We start from the raw sequence: 24473 nt of genomic DNA on the forward strand, positions 1-24473 counted from the left end.
CACAATTCCTCCTAAAGGCAGGGAGCAGTCAGAATCATGCAGTGTAATTTCATAACTATGTATAGAATTACAATCTCATAGGAACATGAGGAGGCCATTTAGCCCCTTGAGCCTGTCCCACCATTCAATGAGATTTATGGCTCATCTGCGACCTTAGGAACATAGGAAATAGGAGCAGGAGTAGGCCATTCAGCCCCTTGAGCCTGTTCCAACATTCAACTAGATCATGGCTAGCCATCTACTTCAACGCCATTTTCCCGTGCTATCCCCATATCTCTTGATGTAATTAGTACCTAGAAATCTATCGACCTCTGTCTTGAACATGCTCAATGATTGAGCTTCCACAGCTCTCTGGGGTAGAAAATTCCAAAGATTCACTACCCCCTGAGTGAAGAAATTCTTCCTCATCTCAGTTCTAAATGGCTTGACCCTTCTTCTAAGACTGTGTCTCAGATTGTGAGCCCACATCCAGGGGAAACATCCTTTCTGGGTCTACCCTGTCTAGCCCTTTAAGAAATTTGTAAGTTTCAATGAGATCACCTCTCATTCTTCTAAACTCCAGAGAAAACAGGCCCAGTCTCCTCAATCTCTCCTCATAGGACAGTTCCACCATCCCCAGAATCAGTCTGGTGGACCTCCGCTGCACTCCCTCTGTGGCAAATATATCCTTCCTTAGGTAAGGGGACAAAAACTGTGCATGGTACTCCAGGTGTGGCCTAACCAAAGTTCTCCAAAATTGAAGCAAACCATCTTTACTCTGAACTCATATCCTCTTGCGATAAAGGACAACATACCGCTCGCCTTCCCAATTGCTTGCTGCAACTGCATGTTAGCTTTCAGTGACTTTTAAACAAGGACACCCAGATCCCTTTGGACATCAACACTTCCCAATCTCTCACCATTTAAGAAACATTCTGCACCCCTGATCCTCCTATCAACCTTATGCTTATCCAAACTATATCACTTAGTTTGTCCAAATCCCCTTGAAGCCTCTTTGCATCCTCCTCACAATTCATATTTCCATTTAGTTTTGTGTCATTACCTTACTCCATATGCCTTTATCTGTGTCCCATAATAATTTCGGCTAATAAAACACTAAACAATCTCAGTTTAAAATTAACAATTGACCTAGCATCAATTGTTAGTTGTGGTAGAGAGTTCCAAACTTCTACCTTTTGCGTGACCTCAGGAGGGCATGGCATGTGACTGACCTAACACTTTCAGGCACCAAGCCCGACACCCTCACTTGTCCAACGTTCTCCCACACAGCACGCCTCAGGTCAACACACCTTGCAGTTCCACTCACTCCTCTCCCTCACATCCCTATCTGAACAGTCAACACTCACGCTGACCCTCAGCCTGTTGTTCTCTCACGTATATGCCTCACCGTCACCCTCCACGAATGGTGTCTTTCTCTCCTCTCCATGCCAGCCATTAAGAACACTCACAACTAAGAGCTGGTGAGAGGTAGAAGTCCAAGTGGTGGCAGGGGAGAGTGAGGGGGGGGATGGTGGTTGGTGGGGCATATAGCGGAGGGCCATACAGGCACCTTATCAGCCACTAGCAAAACAGGCCCACCTGGTCCACTGGGAAGGAGGTTTTGTTCCAAGAGGCTGCAAATGTCAGCAGCAACCTGTCCTGAATGCCTGAGCTTCTTGATGCACTGGTTCGGAGGCATGTCAAGAGAGTTGATCCTCTGCCTGTAAACCCTTTGCCCCGGTCTTGCCTCCTTCAAGCTGGCTCTAGGCGCATGTCCGCTCTGCCCTGTGGAGGGGCATGCAGTTGAGCATAAGGCAGCTGGTGTTGGTGCTGTTGGTGGTAGTGTGGCTCCTACTCTTGACCCACGGCAATGAAGTGTAAGACGGAGCAGCAGAAGCTGCTCCCCTACCATGGCTGGTAGCAGGAAATTGTAATTGAAGGTGAGTTAAGTGCCAGACAGGTGAAGTGCCTCCTGAGAAGTTGGAAATTTCCTGCCAATAACTGAAAGCACTCTCTGAGAAGAAGTGCTTTGAACTGCAGACTCTCAATGACCAAGGCTGGAGCTCCTCCGTGGAACTGAACAAAGCCTTCCCAGCCTGTCAGTTTCGCTGAAGAAGCCCTCCCTGCTGTACACTCACCTCAGTGACTCTGGTGAGTTAAGGACAGGACAGGAAACAGTTCCCAGGCTGAAAAACCCAGGATTGAGGGTGAGAACATCTAATTAAGTTAGATACTTAATTATCTAACAAATCCAAGGCAGTTTCCCGCTTACCTTCAATCCCACCCTAGGGAAATCTAGAAGAGGGCAGGTTGATGGGATGCCAACCCAATGTCAATTTCTGTTACTTTCCCATCCCGCGTGCCCCAGAACTGCCCTTCACTGAGCTGGGATCATGGGGTCCCAGTCTCAGAATAAGAGGTTGACCATTTAGGACTGTGATAAGAAGACATTTCTTCACACAAAGGTTTGAGTCCTTGGAATTCTCTACCCCAGAGAGCTATGGATGCTCAGACAATGAATATATTCAAGAATGAGATCAATAGATTTTTGAGCACTAAGGGAATTTAGGGTTATGTGGATAAAATCTGGAAAGATAGAGTTGAAGTAGGAGATCTTGTTGAATGATAGAACAGGCTCGAACGGCCAAGTAGCCTACTCCAGCTCCTATTTCTTCTGTTCTTATTATGGGTGTATTTTATTTAGACTTCTAGAGACATTTGATAAGGTTCTACATGGAAATGGTGGCATAGTGGGCTAGAAACATAGAAACTTGGAGCAGGAGTAGGCCATTCGGCCCTTCAAGCCTGCTCCGCCATTCAATATGATCATGGCTGATTCTTTATCTCAACGCTATATTCCTACTTTCTCTCCACACCCCTTGATGCCCCTAATATCCAAAAAAATATCAATTTCTTTCTTGAATATCCTCAGTCACCCAGCCTCCACAGCCTTCTGTGGTAGAGAATTCCACAGGTTGACCACCCTCTGAGTGAAGAAATTGTTCCTCATCTCAGTCCTAAATGGCCTGTCCCGTATCCTGAGACTGTGGCCCCTGGTTCTGGACTCCCCAGCCATGGGAAACATCCTCCCTGCATCTAGTCTGTCTAGCCCTGTTAGAATTTTATAAGTTTCAATCAGATCCCCTCTCATTCTTCTAAACTCTAGTGAATGCAGGCCCAGTCGAACTGATCTCTCCTCATGCCCGGTATCAGCCTAGTGAACCTTCGGTGCACTCCCTCTATGGCAAGTATATCCTTTTCTTAGGTAGGGAGATCAAAACTGCACACAATATTCTAGGTGTGGTCTCACCAAGCCTGTATAACTGCAGGAAGACTTCTCCACTTCTGAACTCAAATCCTCTTGCAATGAAGGCCAACATATCATTTGCCTTCCTAATTACTTGCTGTACCTGCCTGTTTACTTTCATTGACTAGTGTCCAAGGACACCAGATCCCTAGTAGTAGATTAGTAATCCAGAGTGCCAGGCTAATGCTCTGGGCGCACGGGTTTAAATCCCACCATACCAGCTGACACTGGTTGGGCCAATATATATATATCCCTCAACTAACAAGACTAAAACAGAATCTCTGGACAATATCGCATTCTTGCTTGTGGGACCTTGCACAAAATTGACTGCTGTGTTTCTTACTTTGCAACAGTGACTGCATTTCAGAAAGTACTTCACTGGATGAAGAGTGCTTTGGGACTTGTGACGTGCACTATATAAATGTAAATTTTTCTTTCTTTTTGTAAGACTCCACCGCCAATGGAAAAACATTTCTATCTACTCTGTCGATTTCTTTCAAAACTCTAAAGACTTCAAGCAAATCGCCCCTTAACCTTCTACATTACAAGGAATAAAAGACTAGGTTATTTATTCTTTCATAAGAACATAAGAAATAGGAACAGGAGTAGACCACTCAAGCCTGCTCCGCCATTCACTAAAATCATGGCTGATCTTCTGGTGTTTAAATTTCCAGATTCCCATCTAACCCCGATGACCTTTGATCCCTGTGCCTAACAAGACTTTATCTACCTCAAAAATATTCAGGTAACCCCCCGCCCCCACCGCCTTCTGAGGCAGAGTTCCAATGTTGCACAGCCCTCAGAGAAAAAAATTCTCCACATCTCTGTCCTAAAATATCAACCCCTAACTTTAAAACAGTGCCCCCTAGTTCTGGACTCACCCACAAGAAGAAACATCCTTTCGACATCCACCTTGTCAAGCCCATTCAGGATCTTATATACTTCAATCAAGTCATCCCTCACTCTTCTAAACTCCTGTGGAAACAAGCCCAGTCTGTTCAACCTTTCCTCATAAGACCATAGAACCATAGAAAAGTTACAGCACAGAAGGAGGCCATTCAGCCCATCTTGTCCATGCCAGCCCGAGGACAACCAGATGCCCTTTCTAATCCCACCTTCCTGCACCCGGCCCATAGCCCTGCAGCTTACAGCACTTTAGGTGCAGATCCAGGTACTTTTTAAAAGAGTTTAAAGTTTCTGCCTCTACCACCAACTTGGGCAGCGAATTCGAGACACCCACTACACTCTGCGTAAAAAAGCTCTTCCTCATGTCCCCCCTACACCTTCTGCCACTTATCTTGAATCTATGTCCCCTGGTTCTAGAATTCTCTGCCAAGGGAAACAATGTTATCCTGTCCACTCTATCTATTCCCCTCATAATTTTGTACACCTCAATCAAGTCACCTCTCAGCCTTCTTTGTTCTAAGGAAAATAACCCCAACCTATCCAATCTCTTCTTGTAGCTACACTTTTCCAACCCTGGCAATATTCTTGTAAACCTCCTCTGCACTCTCTCCAGAGCTACTACATCCTTCCTGTAATGTGGTGACCAGAACTGCACACAATACTCCAGTTGTGGCCTCACCAGTGTTTTATACAATTCCAACATTATATCCTTACTTTTATATTCGATACCTCTGCCAATGAAGGAGAGCATTCCATATGCCTTCTTTACAACCTTGTCTACTTGAACTGCTGCCTTCAGGGACCTGTGTACTTGTACGCCAAGACCTCTCACTTCATCTACCCCTTAGTATATTCCCATTTATTTTGTAATCCCTGTAACTGTTTGACCTCCCTAAATGTATGACCTCACACTTCTCTATGTTAAAATCCATCTGCCACTTTACCGCCCACTCCACCAACCCATCTATATCAGACAACCCACTCATTCCAAGTATCAATGTAGTAAACCTTCTTTGAACTACCCTCAGTGCATTTACATCCTTCCTTAAATAAGGAGAACAAAACCGCGCACAGTATTCGAGGTGCGGTCTCATCAATGCCCTGTATAAGTGAAGCATAACATCCTTACTTTTATGTTCAATCCCTCCCATAATAAAGAATAGCATTCTATTAGCCTTCTTACCCGCATACCAACTTTTTTGTGACTCATGTACTAGAACACCTAGGTCCCTCTGCACCTCAGAATTATGCAGCCATTCTCCATTTAAGTGATACTGTGTTTTTTTTGTTCTTCCTGCCGAAGTGAACAACTACAATTTTCCCACATTAAACTCCATTTGCCAGGTCTTTGCCCACTCACAACCTATGTCCATCTGCAACCTCATCTCCTCTTCACAACATACTTTCCTCATACTTTGACCCCTGAGTAATATGGAGTCTATTTTGAAGTCAAATTTCAGCTCTGAAAAAAGCTAATTTCAGAATTCAAGGCACTCTCTCATCCACCTGTCTTTAACTATTCCCATCTGATCTGGACCACATGTCAATCACAGAGCCAGGGGAAGGACAGAGAGAAAATAAAGCAGTGAATGGCGCAGGCGCACTGTACTCCTCTACTCCCCTTCAACGGTCCCAGAACTCCCACACCCGCATGCGCACTGCGGCCCCGGCGTTTCTCCACCCGCATGCGCACTGCGCAGGCGTACAGTGCACCACCGTCAGTCCTTCCATTTCCCCCGATAACAGGTGAGAGAGGGAGCGAGAGGGAGCGGGAGGGAGGGGTGGACAGTGACAGGGGAAGCGGGATCGGGACCGGTGCGATTTGTGTGGGGCAGGGCTGTCCCGAGAGAGAGAGGAATCGGTGGGTGATTCCAGGAGCAAAGTCCTGTGAAGGATTGACAAGAGTGGGCCGCATCGACAGAACTCTTGCAGCGTTTGTGTCCCAGTGTCTGTGTGTGTCCCAGTGTCTGTCTGTGTCCCAGTGTCTGTGTGTGTCCCAGTGTCTGTCTGTGTGCCAGTGTCTGTCTGTGTGCCAGTGTCTGTGTGTGTCCCAGTGTCTGTCTGTGTGCCAGTGTCTGTCTGTGTGCCAGTGTCTGTGTGTGTCCCAGTGTCTGTGTGCCAGTGTCTGTGTGTGTCCCAGTGTCTGTCTGTGTGCCAGTGTCTGTGTGTGTGCCAGTGTCTGTGTGCCAGTGTCTGTGTGTGTCCCAGTGTCTGTGTGTGTCCCAGTGTCTGTGTGCCAGTGTCTGTCTGTGTCCCAGTGTCTGTGTGTGTCCCAGTGTCTGTCTGTGTGCCAGTGTCTGTCTGTGTCCCAGTGTCTGTGTGTGTCCCAGTGTCTGTGTGCCAGTGTCTGTGTGTGTCCCAGTGTCTGTGTGCCAGTGTCTGTCTGTGTCCCAGTGTCTGTGTGTGTCCCAGTGTCTGTGTGTGTGCCAGTGTCTGTCTGTGTCCCAGTGTCTGTGTGTGTCCCAGTGTCTGTCTGTGTGCCAGTGTCTGTGTGTGTCCCAGTGTCTGTCTGTGTGCCAGTGTCTGTCTGTGTCCCAGTGTCTGTGTGTGTGCCAGTGTCTGTCTGTGTGCCAGTGTCTGTGTGTGTCCCAGTGTCTGTGTGTGTCCCAGTGTCTGTGTGTGTCCCAGTGTCTGTCTGTGTGCCAGTGTCTGTCTGTGTGCCAGTGTCTGTGTGTGTCCCAGTGTCTGTCTGTGTGCCAGTGTCTGTGTGTGTCCCAGTGTCTGTGTGCCAGTGTCTGTGTGCCAGTGTCTGTGTGTGTCCCAGTGTCTGTGTGTGTCCCAGTGTCTGTGTGTGTCCCAGTGTCTGTCTGTGTGCCAGTGTCTGTCTGTGTGCCAGTGTCTGTGTGTGTCCCAGTGTCTTTCTGTGTGCCAGTGTCTGTCTGTGTGCCAGTGTCTGTGTGTGTCCCAGTGTCTGTCTGTGTGCCAGTGTCTGTGTGTGTCCCAGTGTCTGTGTGCCAGTGTCTGTGTGCCAGTGTCTGTGTGCCAGTGTCTGTGTGTGTCCCAGTGTCTGTGTGTGTGCCAGTGTCTGTCTGTGTGCCAGTGTCTGTGTGTGTCCCAGTGTCTGTCTGTGTCCCAGTGTCTGTGTGTGTCCCAGTGTCTGTGTGTGTCCCAGTGTCTGTGTGTGTCCCAGTGTCTGTCTGTGTCCCAGTGTCTGTCTGTGTGCCAGTGTCTGTCTGTGTGCCAGTGTCTGTGTGTGTCCCAGTGTCTGTCTGTGTGCCAGTGTCTGTGTGTGTCCCAGTGTCTGTGTCCCAGTGTCTGTGTCCCAGTGTCTGTGTGCCAGTGTCTGTGTGTGTCCCAGTGTCTGTGTGTGTCCCAGTGTCTGTGTGTGTGTGCCAGTGTCTGTGTGTGTCCCAGTGTCTGTGTGTGTCCCAGTGTCTGTCTGTGTGCCAGTGTCTGTGTGTGTCCCAGTGTCTGTGTGTGTCCCAGTGTCTGTGTGTGTCCCAGTGTCTGTGTGTGTCCCAGTGTCTGTGTGCCAGTGTCTGTGTGTGTCCCAGTGTCTGTGTGCCAGTGTCTGTGTGTGTCCCAGTGTCTGTGTGCCAGTGTCTGTCTGTGTCCCAGTGTCTGTGTGTGTCCCAGTGTCTGTCTGTGTGCCAGTGTCTGTGTGTGTCCCAGTGTCTGTCTGTGTGCCAGTGTCTGTGTGTGTCCCAGTGTCTGTGTGCCAGTGTCTGTCTGTGTCCCAGTGTCTGTGTGTGTCCCAGTGTCTGTCTGTGTGCCAGTGTCTGTGTGTGTCCCAGTGTCTGTGTGTGTCCCAGTGTCTGTCTGTGTCCCAGTGTCTGTGTGTGTCCCAGTGTCTGTCTGTGTGCCAGTGTCTGTGTGTGTCCCAGTGTCTGTGTGTGTCCCAGTGTCTGTCTGTGTCCCAGTGTCTGTGTGTGTCCCAGTGTCTGTCTGTGTGCCAGTGTCTGTCTGTGTGCCAGTGTCTGTCTGTGTGCCAGTGTCTGTGTGTGCCAGTGTCTGTCTGTGTGCCAGTGTCTGTGTGTGTCCCAGTGTCTGTCTGTGTCCCAGTGTCTGTGTGTGTCCCAGTGTCTGTCTGTGTGCCAGTGTCTGTCTGTGTGCCAGTGTCTGTGTGTGTGCCAGTGTCTGTCTGTGTGCCAGTGTCTGTGTGTGTCCCAGTGTCTGTGTGCCAGTGTCTGTGTGTGTCCCAGTGTCTGTGTGTGTGCCAGTGTCTGTGTGTGTGCCAGTGTATGTGTGTGTGCCAGTGTCTGTGTGTGTCCCAGTGTCTGTCTGTGTGCCAGTGTCTGTGTGTGTCCCAGTGTCTGTGTGTGTCCCAGTGTCTGTGTGTGTGCCAGTGTCTGTGTGTGTCCCAGTGTCTGTCTGTGTCCCAGTGTCTGTCTGTGTGCCAGTGTCTGTCTGTGTGCCAGTGTCTGTCTGTGTGCCAGTGTCTGTGTGTGTCGGTGTCTGTCTGTGTCCCAGTGTCTGTCTGTGTCGGTGTCTGTCTGTGTCCCAGTGTCTGTCTGTGTCGGTGTCTGTGTGTGTCCCGGTGTCTGTGTGTGTCCCAGTGTCTGTGTGCCAGTGTCTGTCTGTGTGCCAGTGTCTGTCTGTGTGCCAGTGTCTGTGTGTGTGCGCCGAGTGCTGTGTGAATGAGAGGGGTGTGTGTGCGCCAATGTATGTGTGTTTGTGCCAGTGTGTCTGTGTCTGCCAGTGCCTGTGTGAGTGCCACTGCGTGTGCCAGTGTGTTTGTGTGTGTGCCAGTGTGTTTGTGTGAGTGCAGTGTGTTTGTGTGTGTGCCCGTGTGTTTGTGTGTGTGTGCCAGTGTGTTTGTGTGAGTGCCCGTGTGTTTGTGTGAGTGCCAGTGTGTTTGTGTGTGTGCCCGTGTGTTTGTGTGTGTGCCAGTGTGTTTGTGTGTGCCAGTGTGTTTGTGTGTGCCCGTGTGTTTGTGTGTGCCCGTGTCTTTGTGTGTGCCCGTGTGTTTGTGTGTGCCCATGTGTTTGTGTGTGCCCATGTGTTTGTGTGAGTGCCAGTGTGTTTGTGTGTGCCCGTGTGTTTGTGTGAGTGCCCGTGTGTTTGTGTGAGTGCCAGTGTGTTTGTGTGTGTGCATGTGCCCGTGTGTTTGTGTAAGTGCCAGTGTGTTTGTGTGAGTGCCAGTGTGTTTGTGTGAGTGCCAGTGTGTGTGTGCCCGTGTGTTTGTGTGAGTGCCAGTGTGTTTGTGTGTGCATGTGCGCGTGTGTTTGTGTGAGTGCCAGTGTGTTTGTGTGTGTGCCAGTGTGTTTGTGTGAGTGCCCATGTGTTTGTGTGAGTGCCCGTGTGTTTGTGTGAGTGCCCGTGTGTTTGTGTGAGTGCCAGTGTGTTTGTGTGTGTGCCAGTGTGTTTGTGTGTGTGCCAGTGTGTTTGTGTGTGCATGTGCCAGTGTGTTTGTGTGTGCATGTGCCAGTGTGTTTGTGTGAGTGCCCGTGTGTTTGTGTGAGTGCCAGTGTGTTTGTCTGTGCATGTGCCCGTGTGTTTGTGTGTGTGCCAGTGTGTTTGTGTGTGTGCCAGTGTGTTTGTGTGAGTGCCAGTGTGTTTGTGTGAGTGCCCGTGTGTTTGTGTGTGTGCCCGTGTGTTTGTGTGAGTGCCAGTGTGTTTGTGTGTGCCAGTGTGTTTGTGTGTGCCAGTGTGTTTGTGTGTGCCCGTGTGTTTGTGTGAGTGCCAGTGTGTTTGTGTCTGTGCCAGTGTTTGTGTGTGTTTGTGTGAGTGCCAGTGTGTTTGTGTGTGTGCCCGTGTGTTTGTGTGAGTGCCAGTGTGTGTGCGCCAGTGTGTTTGTGTGAGTGCCAGTGTGTTTGTGTGTGCCCGTGTGTTTGTGTGTGCCCGTGTGTTTGTGTGTGCCCGTGTGTTTGTGAGTGCCAGTGTGTTTGTGTGTGCCCGTGTGTTTGTGTGTGTGCCAGTGTGTTTGTGTGTGCATGTGCCCGTGTGTTTGTGTGAGTGCCAGTGTGTGTGCGCCAGTGTGTTTGTGTGAGTGCCAGTGTGTTTGTGTGTGCCCGTGTGTTTGTGAGTGCCAGTGTGTTTGTGTGTGCATGTGCCAGTGTGTTTCTGTGTGTGCCAGTGTGTTTGTGTCTGTGCCAGTGTGTTTGTGTGTGTGCCCGTGTGTTTGTGTGTGCGTGTGCCAGTGTGTTTGTGTGAGTGCCAGTGTGTTTGTGTGAGTGCCAGTGTGTTTGTGTGAGTGCCAGTGTGTTTGTGTGTGCATGTGCCCGTGTGTTTGTGTGAGTGCCAGTGTGTTTGTGTGTGCCAGTGTGTTTGTGTGTGCCCGTGTGTTTGTGTGTGCCCGTGTGTTTGTGTGTGCCAGTGTGTTTGTGTGTGTGCCCGTGTGTTTGTGTGTGTGCCAGTGTGTTTGTGTGTGCATTTGCCCGTGTGTTTGTGTGAGTGCCAGTGTGTTTGTGCATGTGCCAGTGTGTTTGTTGGTGTGTGCCAGTGTGTTTGTGTGTGTGCCCGTGTGTTTGTGTGAGTGCCAGTGTGTTTGTGTGTGTGCCCGTGTGTTTGTGTGAGTGCCAGTGTGTTTGTGTGTGCATGTGCCAGTGTGTTTGTGTGAGTGCCAGTGTGTTTGTGTGTGCATGTGCCCGTGTGTTTGTGTGAGTGCCAGTGTGTTTGTGTGAGTGCCCGTGTGTTTGTGTGAGTGCCCGTGTGTTTCTGTGTGTGCCAGTGTGTTTCTGTGTGTGCCAGTGTGTTTGTGTGTGTGCCAGTGTGTTTGTGTGTGTGCCCGTGTGTTTGTGTGAGTGCCAGTGTGTTTGTGTGTTCATGTGCCAGTGTGTTTGTGTGAGTGCCAGTGTGTTTGTGTGAGTGCCTGTGTGTGTGTGCCCGTGTGTTTGTGTGAGTGCCAGTGTGTTTGTGTGTGCATGTGCCCGTGTGTTTGTGTGAGTGCCAGTGTGTTTGTGTGAGTGCCAGTGTGTTTGTGTGTGTGCCAGTGTGTATGTGTGTGTGCCCGTGTGTTTGTGTGAGTGCCCGTGTGTTTGTGTGAGTGCCCGTGTGTTTGTGTGAGTGCCCGTGTGTTTGTGTGAGTGCCAGTGTGTTTGTGTGTGTGCCAGTGTGTTTGTGTGTGCCCGTGTGTTTGTGTGAGTGCCAGTGTGTTTGTGTCTGTGCCAGTGTTTGTGTGTGTTTGTGTGTGTGCTAGTGTGTTTGTGTGTCTGCCCGTGTGTTTGTGTGAGTGCCAGTGTGTGTGCGCCAGTGTGTTTGTGTGAGGGCCAGTGTGTTTGTGTGTGCCCGTGTGTTTGTGAGTGCCAGTGTGTTTGTGTGTGCATGTGCCAGTGTGTTTCTGTGTGTGCCAGTGTGTTTGTGTGTGTGCCAGTGTTTGTGTGTGTTTGTGTGTGTGCCCGTGTGTTTGTGTGTGTGCCAGTGTGTTTGTGTGTGCATGTGCCCGTGTGTTTGTGTGTGCATGTGCCAGTGTGTTTGTTGCTGTGTGCCAGTGTGTTTCTGTGTGTGCCAGTGTGTTTGTGTCTGTGCCAGTGTGTTTGTGTGTGCCCGTGTGTTTGTGTGAGTGCCAGTGTGTTTGTGTGAGTGCCAGTGTGTTTGTGTGTGTGCCCGTGTGTTTGTGTGAGTGCCAGTGTGTTTGTGTGTGCATGTGCCCGTGTGTTTGTGTGAGTGCCAGTGTGTTTGTGTGAGTGCCCGTGTGTTTGTGTGAGTGCCAGTGTGTTTGTGTGAGTGCCAGTGTGTTTGTGTGTGCATGTGCCCGTGTGTTTGTGTGAGTGCCAGTGTGTTTGTGTGTGTGCCAGTGTGTTTGTGTGTGTGCCAGTGTGTTTGTGTGTGTGCCAGTGTGTTTGTGTGAGTGCCCGTGTGTTTGTGTGAGTGCCCGTGTGTTTGTGTGAGTGCCCGTGTGTTCGTGTGTGTGTCCGTGTGTTTGTGTGTGCCAGTGTGTTTGTGTGTGCATGTGCTAGTGTGTTTGTGTGAGTGCCAGTGTGTGTGTGCCCGTGTGTTTGTGTGAGTGCCAGTGTGTTTGTGTGTGCATGTGCCCGTGTGTTTGTGTGAGTGCCAGTGTGTTTGTGTGTGTGCCAGTGTGTTTGTGTGAGTGCCCGTGTGTTCGTGTGTGTGCCAGTGTGTTTGTGTGTGTGCCCGTGTGTTTGTGTGTGTGCCAGTGTGTTTGTGTGTGCCAGTGTGTTTGTGTGTGCCAGTGTGTTTGTGTGAGTGCCAGTGTGTTTGTGTGTGTGCCAGTGTGTTTGTTGGTGTGTGCCAGTGTGTTTGTTGGTGTGTGCCAGTGTGTTTGTGTGTGTGCCAGAGTGTTTGTGTGTGTGCCATTGTGTTTGTGTGTGCCAGTGTGTTTGTGTGTGTGCCAGTGTGTGTGAGTGCCAGTGTGTTTGTGTGTGTGCCAGTGTGTTTGTGTGAGTGCCAGTGTGTTTGTGTGAGTGCCAGTGTGTTTGTGTGAGTGCCTGTGTGTTTGTGTGAGTGCCCGTGTGTTTGTGTGAGTGCCAGTGTGTTTGTGTGAGTGCCCGTGTGTTTGTGTGTGTGCCCGTGTGTTTGTGTGAGTGCCAGTGTGTTTGTGTGTGTGCCAGTGTGTTTGTGTCTGTGCCAGTGTTTGTGTGTGTTTGTGTGAGTGCTAGTGTGTTTGTGTGTGTGCCCGTGTGTTTGTGTGAGTGCCAGTGTGTGCGCCAGTGTGTTTGTGTGAGTGCCAGTGTGTTTGTGTGTGCCCGTGTGTTTGTGAGTGCCAGTGTGTTTGTGTGTGCATGTGCCAGTGTGTTTCTGTGTGTGCCAGTGTGTTTGTGTCTGTGCCAGTGTGTTTGTGTCTGTGCCAGTGTGTTTGTGTGTGTGCCCGTGTGTTTGTGTGTGTGCCAGTGTGTTTGTGTGTGCATGTGCCAGTGTGTTTGTGTGTGCATGTGCCAGTGTGTTTGTTGCTGTGTGCCAGTGTGTTTCTGTGTGTGCCAGTGTGTTTGTGTGTGTGCCCGTGTGTTTGTGTGAGTGCCAGTGTGTTTGTGTGTGTGCCCGTGTGTTTGTGTGAGTGCCAGTGTGTTTGTGTGTGCGTGTGCCAGTGTGTTTGTGTGAGTGCCAGTGTGTTTGTGTGAGTGCCAGTGTGTTTGTGTGAGTGCCAGTGTGTTTGTGTGTGCATGTGCCCGTGTGTTTGTGTGAGTGCCAGTGTGTTTGTGTGTGTGCCAGTGTGTTTGTGTGAGTGCCCGTGTGTTTGTGTGAGTGCCCGTGTGTTTGTGTGTGTGTCCGTGTGTTTGTGTGAGTGCCAGTGTGTTTGTGTGTGCATGTGCTAGTGTGTTTGTGTGAGTGCCAGTGTGTTTGTGTTAGTCCCAGTGTGTTTGTGTGTGTGCCAGTGTGTTTGTGTGTGTGCCAGTGTATTTGTGTGTGTGCCAGTGTGTTTGTGTGTGCCAGTGTGTTTGTGTGTGCCCGTGTGTTTGAGTGCCATTGTGTTTGTGTCTGTGCCAGTGTTTGTGTGTGCCCGTGTGTTTGTGTGAGTGCCAGTGTGTTTGTGTGTGTGCCAGTGTGTTTGTTGGTGTGTGCCAGTGTGTTTGTTGGTGTGTGCCAGTGTGTTTGTGTGTGTGCCAGTGTGTTTGTGTGAGTGATTGTGTGTGCCAGTGTGTTTGTGTGTGTGCCAGTGTGTTTGTTGGTGTGTGCCAGTGTGTTTGTTGGTGTGTGCCAGTGTGTTTGTTGGTGTGTGCCAGTGTGTTTGTTGGTGTGTGCCAGTGTGTTTGTTGGTGTGTGCCAGTGTGTTTGTGTGTGCCAGTGTGTTTGTGTGTGTGCCAGTGTGTGTGAGTGCCAGTGTGTTTGTGTGTGTGCCAGTGTGTTTGTGTGAGTGCCTGTGTGTTTGTGTGAGTGCCAGTGTGTTTGTGTGAGTGCCCGTGTGTTTGTGTTAGTGCCAGTGTGTTTGTGTGAGTGCCAGTGTGTTTGTGTGTGTGCCAGTGTGTTTGTGTGTGTGCCCGTGTGTTTGTGTGAGTGCCAGTGTGTTTGTGTGTGTGCCCGTGTGTTTGTGTGTGTGTGCCAGTGTGTTTGTGTGAGTGCCCGTGTGTTTGTGTGAGTGCCCGTGTGTTTGTGTGAGTGCCCGTGTGTTTGTGTGAGTGCCAGTGTGTTTGTGTGTGTGCCCGTGTGTTTGTGTGAGTGCCAGAGTGTTTGTGTGTGCCCGTGTGTTTGTGTGTGTGCCAGTGTGTTTGTGTGCCCGTGTGTTTGTGTGTGCCCGTGTGTTTGTGTGAGTGCCAGTGTGTTTGTGTGTGCCCGTGTGTTTGTGTGTGCCCGTGTGTTTGTGTGCCCGTGTGTTTGTGTGTGCCCGTGTGTTTGTGTGTGCCCATGTGTTTGTGTGTGCCCGTGTATTTGTGTGAGTGCCAGTGTTTGTGTGTGCCCGTGTGTTTGTATGAGTGCCAGTGTGTTTGTGTGAGTGCCAGTGTGTGTGCCCGTGTGTTTGTGTGAGTGCCAGTGTGTTTGTGTGTGCATGTGCCCGTGTGTTTGTGTGAGTGCCAGTGTGTTTGTGTGTGTGCCAGTGTGTTTGTGTTAGTGCCAGTGTGTTTGTGTGTGTGCCAGTGTGTTTGTGTGTGTGCCAGTGTGTTTGTGTGTGTGCCAGTGTGTTTGTGTGTGCCAGTGTGTTTGTGTGTGCCCGTGTGTTTGTGTGAGTGCCATTGTGTTTGTGTCTGTGCCAGTGTTTGTGTGTGCCCGTGTGTTTGTGTGAGTGCCAGTGTGTTTGTGTGTGTGCCAGTGTGTTTGTTGGTGTGTGCCAGTGTGTTTGTTGGTGTGTGCCAGTGTGTTTGTGTGTGTGCCAGTGTGTTTGTGTGAGTGATTGTGTGTGCCAGTGTGTTTGTGTGTGTGCCAGTGTGTTTGTGTGTGTGCCAGTGTGTTTGTGTGTGTGCCAGTGTGTTTGTGTGAGTGCCCGTGTGTTTGTGTGAGTGCCCGTGTGTTCGTGTGTGTGTCCGTGTGTTTGTGTGTGCCAGTGTGTTTGTGTGTGCATGTGCTAGTGTGTTTGTGTGAGTGCCAGTGTGTGTGTGCCCGTGTGTTTGTGTGAGTGCCAGTGTGTTTGTGTGTGCATGTGCCCGTGTGTTTGTGTGAGTGCCAGTGTGTTTGTGTGTGTGCCAGTGTGTTTGTGTGAGTGCCCGTGTGTTCGTGTGTGTGCCAGTGTGTTTGTGTGTGTGCCCGTGTGTTTGTGTGTGTGCCAGTGTGTTTGTGTGTGCCAGTGTGTTTGTGTGTGCCAGTGTGTTTGTGTGAGTGCCAGTGTGTTTGTGTGTGTGCCAGTGTGTTTGTTGGTGTGTGCCAGTGTGTTTGTTGGTGTGTGCCAGTGTGTTTGTGTGTGTGCCAGAGTGTTTGTGTGTGTGCCATTGTGTTTGTGTGTGCCAGTGTGTTTGTGTGTGTGCCAGTGTGTGTGAGTGCCAGTGTGTTTGTGTGTGTGCCAGTGTGTTTGTGTGAGTGCCAGTGTGTTTGTGTGAGTGCCAGTGTGTTTGTGTGAGTGCCTGTGTGTTTGTGTGAGTGCCCGTGTGTTTGTGTGAGTGCCAGTGTGTTTGTGTGAGTGCCCGTGTGTTTGTGTGTGTGCCCGTGTGTTTGTGTGAGTGCCAGTGTGTTTGTGTGTGTGCCAGTGTGTTTGTGTCTGTGCCAGTGTTTGTGTGTGTTTGTGTGAGTGCTAGTGTGTTTGTGTGTGTGCCCGTGTGTTTGTGTGAGTGCCAGTGTGTGCGCCAGTGTGTTTGTGTGAGTGCCAGTGTGTTTGTGTGTGCCCGTGTGTTTGTGAGTGCCAGTGTGTTTGTGTGTGCATGTGCCAGTGTGTTTCTGTGTGTGCCAGTGTGTTTGTGTCTGTGCCAGTGTGTTTGTGTCTGTGCCAGTGTGTTTGTGTGTGTGCCCGTGTGTTTGTGTGTGTTCCAGTGTGTTTGTGTGTGCATGTGCCAGTGTGTTTGTGTGTGCATGTGCCAGTGTGTTTGTTGCTGTGTGCCAGTGTGTTTCTGTGTGTGCCAGTGTGTTTGTGTCTGTGCCAGTGTGTTTGTGTGTGTGCCCGTGTGTTTGTGTGAGTGCCAGTGTGTTTGTGTGTGTGCCCGTGTGTTTGTGTGAGTGCCAGTGTGTTTGTGTGTGCGTGTGCCAGTGTGTTTGTGTGAGTGCCAGTGTGTTTGTGTGAGTGCCAGTGTGTTTGTGTGAGTGCCAGTGTGTTTGTGTGTGCATGTGCCCGTGTGTTTGTGTGAGTGCCAGTGTGTTTGTGTGTGTGCCAGTGTGTTTGTGTGAGTGCCCGTGTGTTTGTGTGAGTGCCCGTGTGTTTGTGTGTGTGTCCGTGTGTTTGTGTGAGTGCCAGTGTGTTTGTGTGTGCATGTGCTAGTGTGTTTGTGTGAGTGCCAGTGTGTTTGTGTTAGTCCCAGTGTGTTTGTGTGTGTGCCAGTGTGTTTGTGTGTGTGCCAGTGTATTTGTGTGTGTGCCAGTGTGTTTGTGTGTGCCAGTGTGTTTGTGTGTGCCAGTGTGTTTGTGTGTGCCCGTGTGTTTGAGTGCCATTGTGTTTGTGTCTGTGCCAGTGTTTGTGTGTGCCCGTGTGTTTGTGTGAGTGCCAGTGTGTTTGTGTGTGTGCCAGTGTGTTTGTTGGTGTGTGCCAGTGTGTTTGTTGGTGTGTGCCAGTGTGTTTGTGTGTGTGCCAGTGTGTTTGTGTGAGTGATTGTGTGTGCCAGTGTGTTTGTGTGTGTGCCAGTGTGTTTGTTGGTGTGTGCCAGTGTGTTTGTTGGTGTGTGCCAGTGTGTTTGTTGGTGTGTGCCAGTGTGTTTGTGTGTGCCAGTGTGTTTGTGTGTGTGCCAGTGTGTGTGAGTGCCAGTGTGTTTGTGTGTGTGCCAGTGTGTTTGTGTGAGTGCCTGTGTGTTTGTGTGAGTGCCAGTGTGTTTGTGTGAGTGCCCGTGTGTTTGTGTTAGTGCCAGTGTGTTTGTGTGAGTGCCAGTGTGTTTGTGTGTGTGCCAGTGTGTTTGTGTGTGTGCCCGTGTGTTTGTGTGAGTGCCAGTGTGTTTGTGTGTGTGCCCGTGTGTTTGTGTGTGTGTGCCAGTGTGTTTGTGTGAGTGCCCGTGTGTTTGTGTGAGTGCCCGTGTGTTTGTGTGAGTGCCAGTGTGTTTGTGTGTGTGCCCGTGTGTTTGTGTGAGTGCCAGAGTGTTTGTGTGTGCCCGTGTGTTTGTGTGTGTGCCAGTGTGTTTGTGTGCCCGTGTGTTTGTGTGTGCCCGTGTGTTTGTGTGAGTGCCAGTGTGTTTGTGTGTGCCCGTGTGTTTGTGTGTGCCCGTGTGTTTGTGTGTGCCCGTGTGTTTGTGTGTGCCCGTGTGTTTGTGTGTGCCCATGTGTTTGTGTGTGCCCGTGTATTTGTGTGAGTGCCAGTGTTTGTGTGTGCCCGTGTGTTTGTATGAGTGCCAGTGTGTTTGTGTGAGTGCCAGTGTGTGTGCCCGTGTGTTTGTGTGAGTGCCAGTGTGTTTGTGTGTGCATGTGCCCGTGTGTTTGTGTGAGTGCCAGTGTGTTTGTGTGTGTGCCAGTGTGTTTGTGTTAGTGCCAGTGTGTTTGTGTGTGTGCCAGTGTGTTTGTGTGTGTGCCAGTGTGTTTGTGTGTGTGCCAGTGTGTTTGTGTGTGTGCCAGTGTGTTTGTGTGTGTGCCAGTGTGTTTGTGTGTGCCAGTGTGTTTGTGTGTGCCCGTGTGTTTGTGTGAGTGCCATTGTGTTTGTGTCTGTGCCAGTGTTTGTGTGTGCCCGTGTGTTTGTGTGAGTGCCAGTGTGTTTGTGTGTGTGCCAGTGTGTTTGTTGGTGTGTGCCAGTGTGTTTGTTGGTGTGTGCCAGTGTGTTTGTGTGTGTGCCAGTGTGTTTGTGTGAGTGATTGTGTGTGCCAGTGTGTTTGTGTGTGTGCCAGTGTGTTTGTTGGTGTGTGCCAGTGTGTTTGTTGGTGTGTGCCAGTGTGTTTGTCGGTGTGTGCCAGTGTGTTTGTGTGTGTGCCAGTGTGTTTGTGTGTGTGCCAGTGTGTGTGAGTGCCAGTGTGTTTGTGTGTGTGCCAGTGTGTTTGTGTGAGTGCCAGTGTGTTTGTGTGAGTGCCTGTGTGTTTGTGTGAGTGCCAGTGTGTTTGTGTGAGTGCCCGTGTGTTTGTGTTAGTGCCAGTGTGTTTGTGTGAGTGCCCGTGTGTTTGTGTGTGTGCCCGTGTGTTTGTGTGTGTGCCAGTGTGTTTGTGTGTGTGCCCGTGTGTTTGTGTGAGTGCCAGTGTGTTTGTGTGTGTGCCCGTGTGTTTGTGTGTGTGTGCCAGTGTGTTTGTGTGAGTGCCCGTGTGTTTGTGTGAGTGCCAGTGTGTTTGTGTGTGTGCCCGTGTGTTTGTGTGAGTGCCAGAGTGTTTGTGTGTGCCCGTGTGTTTGTGTGTGTGCCAGTGTGTTTGTGTGCCCGTGTGTTTGTGTGTGCCCATGTGTTTGTGTGACTGCCAGTGTGTTTGTGTGTGCCCGTGTGTTTGTGTGTGCCCGTGTGTTTGTGTGTGCCCATGTGTTTGTGTGTGCCCGTGTGTTTGTGTGAGTGCCAGTGTTTGTGTGTGCCCGTGTGTTTGTATGAGTGCCAGTGTGTTTGTGTGTGTGCCAGTGTGTTTGTGTGTGTGCCAGTGTGTTTGTGTGTGCATGTGCCCGTGTGTTTGTGTGAGTGCCAGTGTGTTTGTGTGAGTGCCAGTGTGTTTGTGTGAGTGCCAGTGTGTGTGTGCCCATGTGTTTGTGTGAGTGCCAGTGTGTTTGTGTGTGTGCCAGTGTGTTTGTGTGTGTGCCAGTGTGTTTGTGTGTGTGCCAGTGTGTTTGTGTGAGTGCCAGTGTGTTTGTGTGTGCATGTGCCAGTGTGTTTGTGTGAGTGCCAGTGTGTTTGTGTGAGTGCCCGTGTGTTTGTGTGTGCATGTGCCCGTGTGTTTGTGTGTGTGCCAGTGTGTTTGTGTGTGTGCCAGTGTGTTTGTGTGAGTGCCCGTGTGTTTGTGTGAGTGCCCGTGTGTTTGTGTGAGTGCCCGTGTGTTTGTGTGAGTGCCAGTGTGTTTGTGTGTGTGCCAGTGTGTTTGTGTGTGCCCGTGTGTTTGTGTGAGTGCCAGTGTGTTTGTGTGTGCATGTGCCCGTGTGTTTGTGTGAGTGCCAGTGTGTTTGTGTGTGTGCCAGTGTGTTTGTGTGAGTGCCCATGTGTTTGTGTGAGTGCCCGTGTGTTTGTGTGAGTGCCCGTGTGTTTGTGTGTGTGCCAGTGTGTTTGTGTGAGTGCCAGTGTGTTTGTGTGAGTGCCCGTGTGTTTGTGTGAGTGCCAGTGTGTTTGTGTGTGCATGTGCCCGTGTGTTTGTGTGTGTGCCAGTGTGTTTGTGTGTGTGCCAGTGTGTTTGTGTGAGTGCCCGTGTGTTTGTGTGAGTGCCCGTGTGTTTGTGTGAGTGCCCGTGTGTTTGTGTGAGTGCCAGTGTGTTTGTGTGTGTGCCAGTGTGTTTGTGTGTGCCCGTGTGTTTGTGTGAGTGCCAGTGTGTTTGTGTCTGTGCCAGTGTTTGTGTGTGTTTGTGTGAGTGCCAGTGTGTTTGTGTGTGCGCCCGTGTGTTTGTGTGAGTGCCAGTGTGTGTGCGCCAGTGTGTTTGTGTGAGTGCCAGTGTGTTTGTGTGTGCCCGTGTGTTTGTGAGTGCCAGTGTGTTTGTGTGTGTGCCCGTGTGTTTGTGTGTGTGCCAGTGTGTTTGTGTGTGCATGTGCCCGTGTGTTTGTGTGAGTGCCAGTGTGTTTGTGTGTGCATGTGCCAGTGTGTTTGTTGGTGTGTGCCAGTGTGTTTCTGTGTGTGCCAGTGTGTTTGTGTCTGTGCCAGTGTGTTTGTGTGTGCATGTGCCAGTGTGTTTGTGTGAGTGCCAGTGTGTTTGTGTGAGTGCCAGTGTGTTTGTGTGTGTGTTTGTGTGTGCATGTGCCTGTGTGTTTGTGTGAGTGCCAGTGTGTTTGTGTGTGTGCCCGTGTGTTTGTGTGAGTGCCCGTGTGTTTGTGTGAGTGCCAGTGTGTTTGTGTGTGTGCCAGTGTGTTTGTGTGTGTTTGTGTGAGTGCCAGTGTGTTTGTGTGTGCAGGTGCCAGTGTGTTTGTGTGTTTGCCAGTGTGTTTGTGTGAGTGCCAGTGTGTTTGTGTGAGTGCCAGTGTGTGTGTGCCCGTGTGTTTGTGTGAGTGCCAGTGTGTTTGTGTGTGCATGTGCCCGTGTGTTTGTGTGAGTGCCCGTGTGTTTGTGTGAGTGCCAGTGTGTTTGTGTGTGCCAGTGTGTTTGTGTGTGCCAGTGTGTTTGTGTGTGCCCGTGTGTTTGTGTGAGTGCCAGTGTGTTTGTGTCTGTGCCAGTGTTTGTGTATGCCCGTGTGTTTGTGTGAGTGCCAGTGTGTTTGTGTGTGCATGTGCCCGTGTGTTTGTGTGAGTGCCAGTGTGTTTGTGTGAGTGCCAGTGTGTTTGTGTGAGTGCCAGTGTGTTTGTGTGAGTGCCAGTGTGTTTGTGTGAGTGTCAGTGTGTGTGCCCGTGTGTTTGTGTGAGTGCCAGTGTGTTTGTGTTTGCATGTGCCCGTGTGTTTGTGTGAGTGCCTGTGTGTGCGTGTGCCAGTGTGTTTGTTGGTGTGTGCCAGTGTGTTTCTGTGTGTGCCAGTGTGTTTGTGTCTGTGCCAGTGTGTTTGTGTGTGTGCCCGTGTGTTTGTGTGAGTGCCAGTGTGTTTGTGTGAATGCCAGTGTGTTTGTGTGTGCCCATGTGTTTGTGTGTGCCCGTGTGTTTGTGTGAGTGCCAGTGTGTTTGTGTGTGTGCCAGTGTGTTTGTGTGTGCATGTGCCCGTGTGTTTGTGTGTGTGCCAGTGTGTTTGTGTGTGTGCCAGTGTGTTTGTGTGAGTGCCCGTGTGTTTGTGTGAGTGCCCGTGTGTTTGTGTGAGTGCCCGTGTGTTTGTGTGAGTGCCAGTGTGTTTGTGTGTGTGCCAGTGTGTTTGTGTGTGCCCGTGTGTTTGTGTGAGTGCCAGTGTGTTTGTGTCTGTGCCAGTGTTTGTGTGTGTTTGTGTGAGTGCCAGTGTGTTTGTGTGTGCGCCCGTGTGTTTGTGTGAGTGCCAGTGTGTGTGCGCCAGTGTGTTTGTGTGAGTGCCAGTGTGTTTGTGTGTGCCCGTGTGTTTGTGAGTGCCAGTGTGTTTGTGTGTGTGCCCGTGTGTTTGTGTGTGTGCCAGTGTGTTTGTGTGTGCATGTGCCCGTGTGTTTGTGTGAGTGCCAGTGTGTTTGTGTGTGCATGTGCCAGTGTGTTTGTTGGTGTGTGCCAGTGTGTTTCTGTGTGTGCCAGTGTGTTTGTGTCTGTGCCAGTGTGTTTGTGTGTGCATGTGCCAGTGTGTTTGTGTGAGTGCCAGTGTGTTTGTGTGAGTGCCAGTGTGTTTGTGTGTGTGTTTGTGTGTGCATGTGCCTGTGTGTTTGTGTGAGTGCCAGTGTGTTTGTGTGTGTGCCCGTGTGTTTGTGTGAGTGCCCGTGTGTTTGTGTGAGTGCCAGTGTGTTTGTGTGTGTGCCAGTGTGTTTGTGTGTGTTTGTGTGAGTGCCAGTGTGTTTGTGTGTGCAGGTGCCAGTGTGTTTGTGTGTTTGCCAGTGTGTTTGTGTGAGTGCCAGTGTGTTTGTGTGAGTGCCAGTGTGTGTGTGCCCGTGTGTTTGTGTGAGTGCCAGTGTGTTTGTGTGTGCATGTGCCCGTGTGTTTGTGTGAGTGCCCGTGTGTTTGTGTGAGTGCCAGTGTGTTTGTGTGTGCCAGTGTGTTTGTGTGTGCCAGTGTGTTTGTGTGTGCCCGTGTGTTTGTGTGAGTGCCAGTGTGTTTGTGTCTGTGCCAGTGTTTGTGTATGCCCGTGTGTTTGTGTGAGTGCCAGTGTGTTTGTGTGTGCATGTGCCCGTGTGTTTGTGTGAGTGCCAGTGTGTTTGTGTGAGTGCCAGTGTGTTTGTGTGAGTGCCAGTGTGTTTGTGTGAGTGTCAGTGTGTGTGCCCGTGTGTTTGTGTGAGTGCCAGTGTGTTTGTGTTTGCATGTGCCCGTGTGTTTGTGTGAGTGCCTGTGTGTGCGTGTGCCAGTGTGTTTGTTGGTGTGTGCCAGTGTGTTTCTGTGTGTGCCAGTGTGTTTGTGTCTGTGCCAGTGTGTTTGTGTGTGTGCCCGTGTGTTTGTGTGAGTGCCAGTGTGTTTGTGTGAATGCCAGTGTGTTTGTGTGTGCCCATGTGTTTGTGTGTGCCCGTGTGTTTGTGTGAGTGCCAGTGTGTTTGTGTGTGTGCCAGTGTGTTTGTGTGTGCATGTGCCCGTGTGTTTGTGTGAGTGCCAGTGTGTTTGTGTGAGTGCCAGTGTGTTTGTGAGTGCCAGTGTGTGTGTGCCCGTGTGTTTGTGTGTGCATGTGCCCGTGTGTTTGTGTGAGTGCCAGTGTGTTTGTGTGTGTGCCAGTGTGTTTGTGTGTGTACCAGTGTGTTTGTGTGAGTGCCAGTGTGTTTGTGTGTGCATGTGCCAGTGTGTTTGTGTGAGTGCCAGTGTGTTTGTGAGTGCCAGTGTGTTTGTGTGAGTGCCTGTGTGTGTGTGCCCGTGTGTTTGTGTGAGTGCCAGTGTGTTTGTGTGAGTGCCAGTGTGTTTGTGTGTGCATGTGCCCGTGTGTTTGTGTGTGTGCCAGTGTGTTTGTGTGTGTGCCCGTGTGTTTGTGTGAGTTCCCGTGTGTTTGTGTGAGTGCCCGTGTGTTTGTGTGAGTGCCCGTGTGTTTGTGTGAGTGCCAGTGTGTTTGCGTGTGTGCCAGTGTGTTTGCGTGTGTGCCAGTGTGTTTGTGTGTGCCCATGTGTTTGTGTGAGTGCCAGAGTGTTTGTGTCTGTGCCAGTGTTTGTGTGTGTTTGTGTGAGTGCCAGTGTGTTTGTGTGTGTGCTCGTGTGTTTGTGTGAGTGCCAGTGTGTGTGCGCCAGTGTGTTTGTGTGAGTGCCAGTGTGTTTGTGTGTGCCCGTGTGATTGTGAGTGCCAGTGTGTTTGTGTGTGCATGTGCCAGTATGTTTGTGTGTGTGCCCGTCTGTTTGTGTGAGTGCCAGTGTGTTTGTGTGTGTGCCAGTGTGTTTGTGTGAGTGCCCGTGTGTTTGTGTGAGTGCCAGTGTGTTTGTGTCTGTGCCAGTGTTTGTGTGTGCCCGTGTGTTTGTGTGAGTGCCAGTGTGTTTGTGTGAGTGCCAGTGTGTTTGTGTGAGTGCCAGTGTGTGTGCCCGTGTGTTTGTGTGAGTGCCAGTGTGTTTGTGTGTGCATGTGCCCGTGTGTTTGTGTGAGTGCCTGTGTGTGCATGTGCCAGTGTGTTTGTTGGTGTGTGCCAGTGTGTTTCTGTGTGTGCCAGTGTGTTTGTGTCTGTGCCAGTGTGTTTGTGTGTGTGCCCGTGTGTTTGTGTGAGTGCCAGTGTGTTTGTGTGTATGCCAGTGTGTTTGTGTGTGTGCCAGTGTGTTTGTGTGTGTGCCCGTGTGTTTGTGTGTGCCCGTGTGTTTGTGTGAGTGCCATTGTGTTTGTGTGTGCCCGTGTGTTTGTGTGAGTGCCAGTGTGTTTGTGTGTGCATGTGCCCGTGTGTTTGTGTGAGTGCCAGTGTGTTTGCGTGAGTGCCAGTGTGTTTGTGAGTGCCAGTGTGTGTGTGCCCGTGTGTTTGTGTGAGTGCCAGTGTGCTTGTGTGTGCATGTGCCCGTGTGTTTGTGTGAGTGCCAGTGTGTTTGTGTGTGTGCCAGTGTGTTTGTGTGAGTGCCCGTGTGTTTGTGTGAGTGCCCGTGTGTTTGTGTGAGCGCCAGTGTGTTTGTGTGTGTGCCAGTGTGTTTGTGTGTGTACCAGTGTGTTTGTGTGAGTGCCAGTGTGTTTGTGTGTGCATGTGCCAGTGTGTTTGTGTGAGTGCCAGTGTGTTTGTGTGAGTGCCAGTGTGTTTGTGTGAGTGCCTGTGTGTGTGTGCCCGTGTGTTTGTGTGAGTGCCAGTGTGTTTGTGTTAGTGCCAGTGTGTTTGTGTGTGCATGTGCCCGTGTGTTTGTGTGAGTGCCAGTGTGTTTGTGTGTGTGCCAGTGTGTTTGTGTGTGTGCCAGTGTGTTTGTGTGTGTGCCCGTGTGTTTGTGTGAGTTCCCGTGTGTTTGTGTGAGTGCCCGTGTGTTTGTGTGAGTGCCAGTGTGTTTGTGTGTGTGCCAGTGTGTTTGTGTGTGCCAGTGTGTTTGTGTGTGCCCATGTGTTTGTGTGAGTGCCAGTGTGTTTGTGTCTGTGCCAGTGTTTGTGTGTGTTTGTGTGAGTGCCAGTGTGTTTGTGTGTGTCCTCGTGTGTTTGTGTGAGTGCCAGTGTGTGTGCGCCAGTGTGTTTGTGTGAGTGCCAGTGTGTTTGTGTGTGACCGTGTGATTGTGAGTGCCAGTGTGTTTGTGTGTGCATGTGCCAGTGTGTTTGTGTGTGTGCCCGTCTGTTTGTGTGAGTGCCAGTGTGTTTGTGTGTGTGCCCGTGTGTTTGTGTGAGTCCCCGTGTGTTTGTGTGAGTGCCA

The 24473-nt window shown here is 50.5% G+C and overlaps 1 protein-coding gene across 2 annotated transcripts in view; it reads left to right on the forward strand.

The window, feature by feature from the left end:
* The first annotated feature begins 5886 nt into the window (after positions 1-5886).
* Positions 5887-24473, forward strand: part of asmtl (acetylserotonin O-methyltransferase-like) — a 116568-nt gene continuing 97981 nt past the window's right edge. The window contains exon 1 of one of the 2 annotated variants that reach the window (XM_078545093.1): positions 5887-5938. The gene's annotated coding sequence lies outside the window, so the exon portion shown is untranslated. Of the gene's footprint in view, positions 5939-5959; positions 6054-24473 lie in introns of those variants that run through there. The other variant, XM_078545094.1, reaches the window with a different exon arrangement.

The sequence above is a fragment of the Cetorhinus maximus genome, chromosome 7, assembly GCF_964194155.1.
Source record: "Cetorhinus maximus chromosome 7, sCetMax3.hap1.1, whole genome shotgun sequence".
NCBI classification, from domain to species: domain Eukaryota; kingdom Metazoa; phylum Chordata; class Chondrichthyes; order Lamniformes; family Cetorhinidae; genus Cetorhinus; species Cetorhinus maximus.